The sequence below is a fragment of the Salvelinus sp. IW2-2015 genome, unplaced genomic scaffold, assembly GCF_002910315.2.
Source record: "Salvelinus sp. IW2-2015 unplaced genomic scaffold, ASM291031v2 Un_scaffold928, whole genome shotgun sequence".
Taxonomy (NCBI): Eukaryota; Metazoa; Chordata; class Actinopteri; order Salmoniformes; family Salmonidae; genus Salvelinus; species Salvelinus sp. IW2-2015.
Window position 1 is genome coordinate 502912 of NW_019942652.1, and position 8814 is coordinate 511725.

General features: G+C 43.1%; 1 pseudogene; it reads left to right on the forward strand.

Moving 5' to 3' along the window:
* The window catches only part of LOC112069195 (plexin-A2-like), a 79403-nt pseudogene that overhangs the window by 36578 nt on the left and 34011 nt on the right, over positions 1–8814 (forward strand).

Consider the following 8814-nt stretch of genomic DNA (forward strand, 5'->3'; position numbering starts at 1 on the left):
CACACACACACACACACACACACAGTACAGCTCCAGAGGCAAAAACACCAACTAGCAAGCAACATTTGGCACTTGTTGAGTTTATATTTATTACCCCTCCTGGTTTACTCTGCATTCATTTGTTCTTATCTCTGTACCCCCAACCCCTTAACTCTCCCAATAATGAGAATTTCTTCAAAAAGACTATACTCTTTCCCTCATGGGCTGAATTTATGAATACATTTTGTTTTGATTGTATGCAACAAAGCCCCAATCATGATCTGATTTGTGTACATACATCGATACTAGTCTATGTGCCTACCAGAAGACGCTCCTTGTGAATAATTTATATTTCTATTAAGTACCGTGCCTGAGCACCCCCCCTCTCCCGGCACAGTATTAATATTGAACAGATAAAAGCCTCCTCTAACAGCAGAGGGAACAGCATCAAATGAAGCTGGGGATTAGAGGACTTGAAAGGCAACATGGGAAGGAGGAACTCTCTCTGGGCTGGACTGTATGGCTCCTATATACGCTGGAGAGAATAGAGAGACTACGACTTCCTGTAATGGCTGGATACACTATAGTACTGTAGCTGTAGTCTTAACACACCTGATCCGTAGAAGAGCGGTATACAGTACTGCAGCTAATCTCTAGTTCAAGCTCATTAGTAAATCATCATTGCATAACAATGTGAAATGTAAAGGCTTAATTGAAAGGCGGTATACAGTATAGAGCAGTGGCCACAGGGAGGATGGGACTGACTGTCACCCAGTAAACAGTAGACTACAGCAAACAAAGTCCTTCTCTTCTATCTCTCACCTGACCCTGAAATACCGTGTTCCAACGGTTCATTTAGACCCAGCCAATGGCAGGCACTACAAATCGTTGTTCAACCAACCGAGGCATCTATAGGCAAACAAACACACACACACAAGCACGGATATGGAAGCACACACACACAGTGTTCTGAACAGGGGGTAGAGAGGCCTGGAATGAAAACACTGCCGGATAAGTCACGGTGCCCTCATGGAGGCTGYGGTGCCCCCCTCCCCACCACACAGCAGTACACCTCCCAGGTGGGTGTGTTTGTCTCCCTTCCTTTCTTCATTCCTCTCCTGCTTCCAGTATTTCTCTCCTGTCCCCTTCATCCCCGTCTGTACCTCTCGGCAGGCTACAAGACATTTAAGAGCCTATAAAGTATTTAATGTGTAGTTTGTTCACGGGGAAAGAAGTGATAAGTGTGTTTTTATAAAGCACATTCATCGCTAGTCACAATGAAATTTGACATGCCTGAACTACCCTCAAAGACCCAAAGACAGCTCTGAGGTCTGGGTGCAAGATGTGCCGTTTAAAACACCGGGAGTGGATCTACCCACAGCCATTCAGATGCTACACACGCTCATATTGATAGCAGCTTCAGAGGCAACAGTTCTAACATGCTTTCACTTTGACCTTTTTTTATTTTTTTTAACTCGGGCTTCTTAGTTTAAATGTAATCAGAAACAGGTGTTATCTGAGGAAGGGGAAAGCCCGGAGAGAAAGAGAGAGAGCACTAGTGGAGCCCACATTAAGGCCTGTTCACATGAAGAGTACACTGTGATGTCTGCCATTATAATATGGTACAACACAGCTCAAAGCCTTCCTCGCTCTCGTCTCTCTGTCTGTCAGTAGAATGTAGAATGCCATTGAGTTTCAGACTTTCTTTTCTATCTCCCCCCAAAGCTAGCACAGGTTGCTTTTCCACAGCCTCTATTGAGTTTAGCATAGACTAGATGAGCATCACTTTCCCCACCATTACTTCAGCTAAATATATAAACATGGCGCTTGGTAATGCTAGGCTGTCTTCTGCTCGGTCTGCTCTGTCTCTTCTTTTCTCTTTTCTACTCTCTCATGGTTCTCTAGTACGTTAGATGTATGTGTTGGCCTTCTCCTTTCTCCCTCCTCTCTCCTCTCTCTCTCTCTCTTCTCTCTCTCTCTCTCTTCTCTCTCTCTCTCTCTCTCTCTCTCTCTCTCTCTCTCTCTTCTCTCTCTCTCTCTCTCTCTCTCTCTCTCTTCTCTCTCTCAAAATTCAATGTATGGACTTCATTGGCATGGAACATATGTTACATTGCAAAGCAAGTGAAGTAGATAATAAACAAAGTTAAATAAACAATAAAAAAATGTACAGTAAACATTACACTCACAGAAGTTCCAAAAGAATAAACACATTTCAAATGTCATATATGTCTATATAAAGTGTTGTAAGATGTCAATAGATAAAGTACAAAAGGGAAAATAAATAAACATAAATATGGGTTGTATTACAATCGTGTTTGTTCTTCACTGGTTGCCTTTTTCTTGTGGCAACAGGTCACAAATCTTGCCGCTGTGATGGCACACTGGTATTTCACCTAGTAGATATGGGAGTTCATCAAAATTGGATTTGGTTTCATATTCTTTGTGAGTCTGTGTAATCTGAGGGAAATATGTGTCTCTAATATTGTAACACATTTGTCAGGAGGTTAGGAAGTGCAGCTCAATTTCCACCTCATTTTGTGGGCAGTGTGCACATAGCCTGTCTTCTCTTGAGAGCCAGGTCTGCCTACGGCGGCCTTTCTCAATAGCAAAGCTATGCTCACTGAGTGTGTACATAGTCAAAGATTTCCTTAATCTTGGGTCAGTCACAGTGGTCAGGTATTCTGCCACTATGGTTCACTAGTACTATTGGAGTATCATGTTGGCCATTCCCCTCCTTCTCTCTTCTCTCTCTCCTCTCTGGTTCAGTGTCGTCTCTACTGGCTGTTGATTATCTACTAAAGAGAGTTCCATTTTTCTCTAAGGTTCTCTTAACAGATTAGAGTAGAAAGAATGTAGGTCAATCACACCCCCCTCTACACTTCTTATMATGAGGGATTATCATGTCACCAGAACGTAACTTCCTGTTGAACGCGGAATGAGGCAGCGCTTGGTTTGTTGGTTTGGAAATTGTCTGAAAAAAGTGTTCTATTGGACAAGTTCGGTTACTACCTAGCACTTAACGCTCTGGCCGAAGAGTAGGRTTGATAGGAGCGTTCTGACCTAACAGCAGTAGTCAAGCACCCAACCTAACTGGCTAATGTTGGCTAGCKTGCTAGCTATTTCCAGACACAAATAAGAGAACAGATCACTCCGACCATTTTACCTGCCCTAGCAGAGCTGGTTAGGCTGGTTTTATGTTATTCAGAGTAGAGGTCGACCGATTAATCAGAATGGCCGATTAATTAGGGCCGATTTCAAGTTTTCATAACAATCGGTAATCTGTATTTTTGGACACCGATTTGCCGATTATTATGATAAATCTTTTTAATAATTTTTTTACACCTTTATTTAACTAGGCAAGTCAATGATGGCCTAGGAACGGTGGGTTAACTGCCTTGTTCAGGCAGCTCGGGGATTCATTTTTGCAATCTTCCGGTTACTAGTCCAATGCTCTAACCACCTGCCTTACATTGCACTCCACGAGGAGCCTGCATGGCAGGCTGATTACCTGTTATGCGAGGGCAGCAAGAAGCCAAGGTAAGTTGCTAGCTAGCATTAAACTTATCTTATAAAAAACAATCAACCTTAACATAATCACAGAGTGTTATTGCTCAATTCGCGTGTGGTGAACGCACTTGTCGCTCTAAGAATTGGGCCCGAGCTCGGGGCCGGCATAACTAGTTAGCATGCGGAGTTCGGTTCGTATCGGAATTAACCAGACAAATCTGGCCCACAACTAAGAACGGCCATGCACACCACAAGAATGAGAAAGAGCCTATCAATCTGGTCAATCCTTTCCGGTCCGGGCCAGAGGTGAGGTTTCACCGTGTTGAGTCAAATTAAGCCGCGGTCCACTGCTGGTGGTGCCTTCGTTCAAGTTCCTTGTAAGTTTGCAGCTTGCAACATAATCCCCCGGACCAAGAAACTTTGGGTTTCCCGGACGCTGCCCGGGGTCTGGAATAACGCGGAAGGGATCGCTAGTTGGCTCGTTTATGGTCGGATACGCGGTATCTGATCGTTCAAATCTCGACTTTCGTTTTGATTAATGGAAAAACATTCTTGGAAATGCTTTCGCGTTTCGTTCGTAGAACACAAAGTGAATGCATCGCAGAGCAAGAAATTAGGCCGATAACCCATAATTATAAAATCCAGAAAAGAGCCGTTAATTGTCTACAACACCTTAAAGGAATGCGATTGCGCCAGAGAGCCGTTACGGCATCAGAGGGCGAAGAGATACATCAGAGAGAGTGAACCTGATGAGGAACAAGCTGTTTGGGGCCGTCCCATGCAGAGCCCAGGAGCAACAGCACAGTACGGACCACCCAATATAGGAAACAAACAGTAAATTACGGTGGTGACACATTGGAAAGAATTAACAAACACACAGAGTAACTAGAATGCTATTTGGGCCGCTAAACAGAGAGTAACAGTGGGAATCCCTGACACTGTGAATGACGGCAACTTAAGGAAAGCTTTGACTATGTACAGATCAGTGAGCATAGCCTTGCTATGAGAGGCGGCGTAGGCAGACAATGGCTCTCAAGAAGAAGACGGCTATGTGCACTGCCAAAATGAGGTGGGGACTGAGCTGCACTTCTAACCTTGCGCAAGTGTATGACCATATTAGAGCACCATATTTCTCAGATCACACAGATCAAAAGAATTGAAAACAAAATCCATTTTGAATAAACTCCCATATCTACTGGGTGAATTCACAGTGGTGCATCACAGCAGCAAGATTGTGACCTGTTGCAACAAGAAAAGGGCAACCAGTGAAGAACAAACACAGATTGTAAAATACAACCCATTATTTATGGTTTTATTTTTTTAACTTGTGTGCCTTTTGAAACCATTTAATACACATTGCTAAACACTGTATATATATAATATGACATTTGTAAATGTTTTTATTGCTTTGGAAACTTTGTATGTGTAATGTTTACTGTTAATTTTTTATTGTTTATTTGACTTTTGTGTTGTCATTCACCTCACTGCTTTGGCAATGTTTGAACACGTTTCCCACTGCAATAAAGCCCTTTTGATTGAATTGAATGCGAGAGGAGAGAGAGAGAGAGAGAGAGAGAGATGATAGGAGAAGAGAGAAGAGAGAGAGAGAGAGAGAGAGATGGAGAGAGTAAAGTGTTGAGAGGTGACGGTGATGCGGAGGAATGAATGAAGAGGATGCAAAGTGAGATGAAAGTGGAGGAGAGTACAAGAGGAGAGGCCTGTGTGGGTGTCAGAGCATAGCCTGTTTACAGCACGCTGGCCACTGGGAGCCATACGCGCATTGATTTGTGTTTTCACTGGGAGTGGGACAACAACACGTAGCACACACCACACCACACCACACACACCACCAACACAACACACACACACACACAACACACACACAGCACAACACACCACACACCACACAAACAACAACACCACAACACCCACCCAAGACAGCTCACAAGTACAGCTAGGAAAACACAACTAGCAAGCAACATTTGGCATTGTTGAGTTATATATTTAATACCTCCTGGTTTACTCTGCTTCATTGGTTCTTATCTCTGTACCCAGACCCCTTAATCTGCCCAATAATGGAATTTTCTTAAAAGACCTATACTCCTTCCCTCATGGGCTGAATTTTATGATCTTTGTTTTTGATTGTATGCAACAAAGCCCAATCATGATTTCTGATTTGTGCTAATACATCGATACTAGTCTATGTGCCTCAGAAGACGCTCCTTGTGAATTATTTATATTTCTATTAAGTACCGGCCTGAGCACCCCCTCTCCCGCACAGTATTAATTGAACAGATAAAAGCCTCCTTAACAGCAGAGGGAAACAGCATAAATGAAGCTGAGGGATTAGAGGACTTGAAAGGCAAATGGGAAGGAGGAACTCTCTCTGGCTGGACTGTATGGCTCCTATATAGCTGGAGAGAATAGAGAGACTACGACTTCCTGTAATGGCTGGATACACTAATAGTATGTAGCTGTAGTCTTAACACACTGATCCGTAGAAGAGCGGTATAAGTACAGTTGCAGCTAATCTCTAGTTCAAGCTCATTAGTAAATCATCATTGCATAAAGATGTGAAATGTAAAGGCTTAATTGAAAGGCGGTATACAGTATAGAGCAGTGGCCACAGGGAGGATGGGACTGACTGTACCCAGTAAACAGTTAGACTACAGCAAACAAGTCCTTCTCTTTCTCTCACCTGACCTGAAATACCGTGTTCCAACGGTTCATTTAGACCCAGCCAATGCAGGCACTACAAATCGTTGTTCAAACAACCGGAGGATCTATAGGCAACAACAACACACAAGCACGATAGTGGAAGCACACACACACAGTGTTCTGAACAGGGGGTAGAGAGGCTGGAATGAAAACACTGCCGGATAAGTCCGGTGCCCTCATGGAGGCTGCGGTGCCCCCTCCCCACACACAGAGTACACCTCCCAGGTGGGTTGTGTTGTCTCCCTTCTTTCTTCATTCCTCTCCTGCTTCCAGTATTTTCTCCTGTCCCCTTCATCCCCGTCTGTACCTCTCCGGCAGGCTACAAGACATTTAAGAGCCTATAAAGTATTTAATGTGTAGTTTGTTCACGGGGAAAGAAGTGATAAGTGTGTTTTTATAAGCACATTCATCGCTAGTCACAATGAAATTTGACATGCCTGAACTACCCTCAAGACCCAAAGACAGCTCTGAGGTCTGGGTGCAAGATGTGCGTTTAAAACACCGGGAGTGGATCACCCACAGCCATTCAGATGCTACACACGCTCATATTGATAGCAGCTTAGAGGCAACAGTTCTAACATGCTTTCACTTTGACTTTTTTTTTAAACTCGGGCTTCTTAGTTTAAGATGTAATCAGAAACAGTGTTATCTGAGGAAGGGGAAAAGCCCGAGAGAAAGAGAGAGAGCACTAGTGGAGCCGCACAATTAAGGCTGTTACATGAAGAGTACACTGTGTGTCGGTTGCCTTATAATATGGTACAACACAGCTCAAAGCCTTCCTCGCTCTCGTATCTCTGTTGTCAGTTAGAATGTAGAATGCCATTGAGTTTCAGACTTTCTTTTCTATCTCAAAGCTAGCCCCAGGTTGCTTTTCACAGCCTCTATTGAGTTTAGCATAGACTAGATGAGCATCACTTCCCCACGCATTACTTCAGCTAAATATATAAACATGGCGCTTGTAATGCTAGGTGTCTTCTGCTCGGTTCTGCTCTGTCTGCTTCTTTTCTCTTTTCTACTCTCTCTATGGTTCTCTAGTACTGTTAGGTATGTGTTGGCCTCTCTTCTCTCTTCTCTCTCTCTCTCTCTCTCTCTCTCTCTCTCTCTCTCTCTTCTCTCTCTCTCTCTATCTTCTCTGCTCTCTCTCTCTCTCTTCCTCCTTTCTCTTCCCTCTCTCTCTCACTCAAAATTCAATGTATGGACTTCATTGGCATGGGAAACTATGTTAACATTGCCAAAGCAAGTGAAGTAGATAATAAACAAAAGTTAAATTAACAATAAAAATGGTACAGTAAACATTACACTCACAGAAGTTCCAAAAGAATAAACACTTTCAAATGTCATAATATGTCTATATAAAGTGTTGTAAGATGTGCAATAGATAAAGTACAAAAGGGAAAATAAATAAACTAAATATGGGTTGTATTATCAATCGTGTTTGTTCTTCACTGGTTGCTTTTCTTGTGCAACGAGTCACAAATCTTGCGCTGTTTGATGGCACACTGGTATTTCACCTAGTGATATGGGAGTTCATCAAAATTGGATTTGGTTTCATATTCTTTGTGAGTCTGTGTAATCTGAGGGAATATGTGTCTCTAATATTGTAAAACATTTTGTAGGAAGGTTGGAAGTGCGCGCAATTTCCACCTCATTTTGTGGGCAGTGTGCACATAGCCTGTCTTCTCTTGAGAGCCAGGTTGCCTACGGCGGCCTTCTCAATAGCAAAGCTATGCTCATCGTGAGTGTGTACATAGTCAAATGTTTCCTTAATCTGGGTCAGTCACAGTGGTAGGTATTCTTGCCACTATGGTTCACTAGTACTATTGGACGTATCATGTTGGCATTCCCTCCTTCTCTCTTCTCTCTCTCTCTCTGGTTCAGTGTCGTTCTCTCTTGCGTGTTTGATTACTACTACAGAGAGTTCCATTTTTCTCTAAGGTTTCTTAACAGATTAGAGTAGAAAGAATGTAGGTCAAATCACACCCCTCTACACTTCTTATATGAGGGATTATCATGTACCAGAACGTAACTTCCTGTTGAACGCGGAATGAGGCAGCGGTTGTTTGTTGGTTTGGAAATTGTCTGAAAAAAGTGTTCTATTGGACAAGTTCGGTACTACCTAGCACTTAACGCTCTGGCCGAAGAGTAGGTTGATAGGAGCGTTCTGACCTAACAGCAGTAGTCAAGCACCCAACCTAACTGGCTAATGTTGGCTAGCGTGCTAGTTTTCCAGACACAAATAAGACGAAGATCACTCCGACCATTTTACCTGCCCTAGCAGAGCTGGTTAGGCTGGTTTTTGGTTATTCAGAGTAGAGGTCGACCGATTAATCAGAATGGCCGATTAATTAGGGCCGTTTCAAGTTTTTCATAACATCGGTAATCTGTATTTTTGGACACCGATTTGCCGATTATTATGAATAAAAAAAACTTTAAAATTACACCTTTATTTAACTAGGCAAGTCAATACGGCTAGAGGTGGGTACTGCTTGTTCAGGCAGAGAGTTTTAGCTTTGCAGCTGGGGATTCATTTTTGCAATCTTCGGTTACTAGTCCAATGCTCAACCCTGCCTTACATTGCACTCCACGAGGAGCCTGCATGGCATGTTGCTC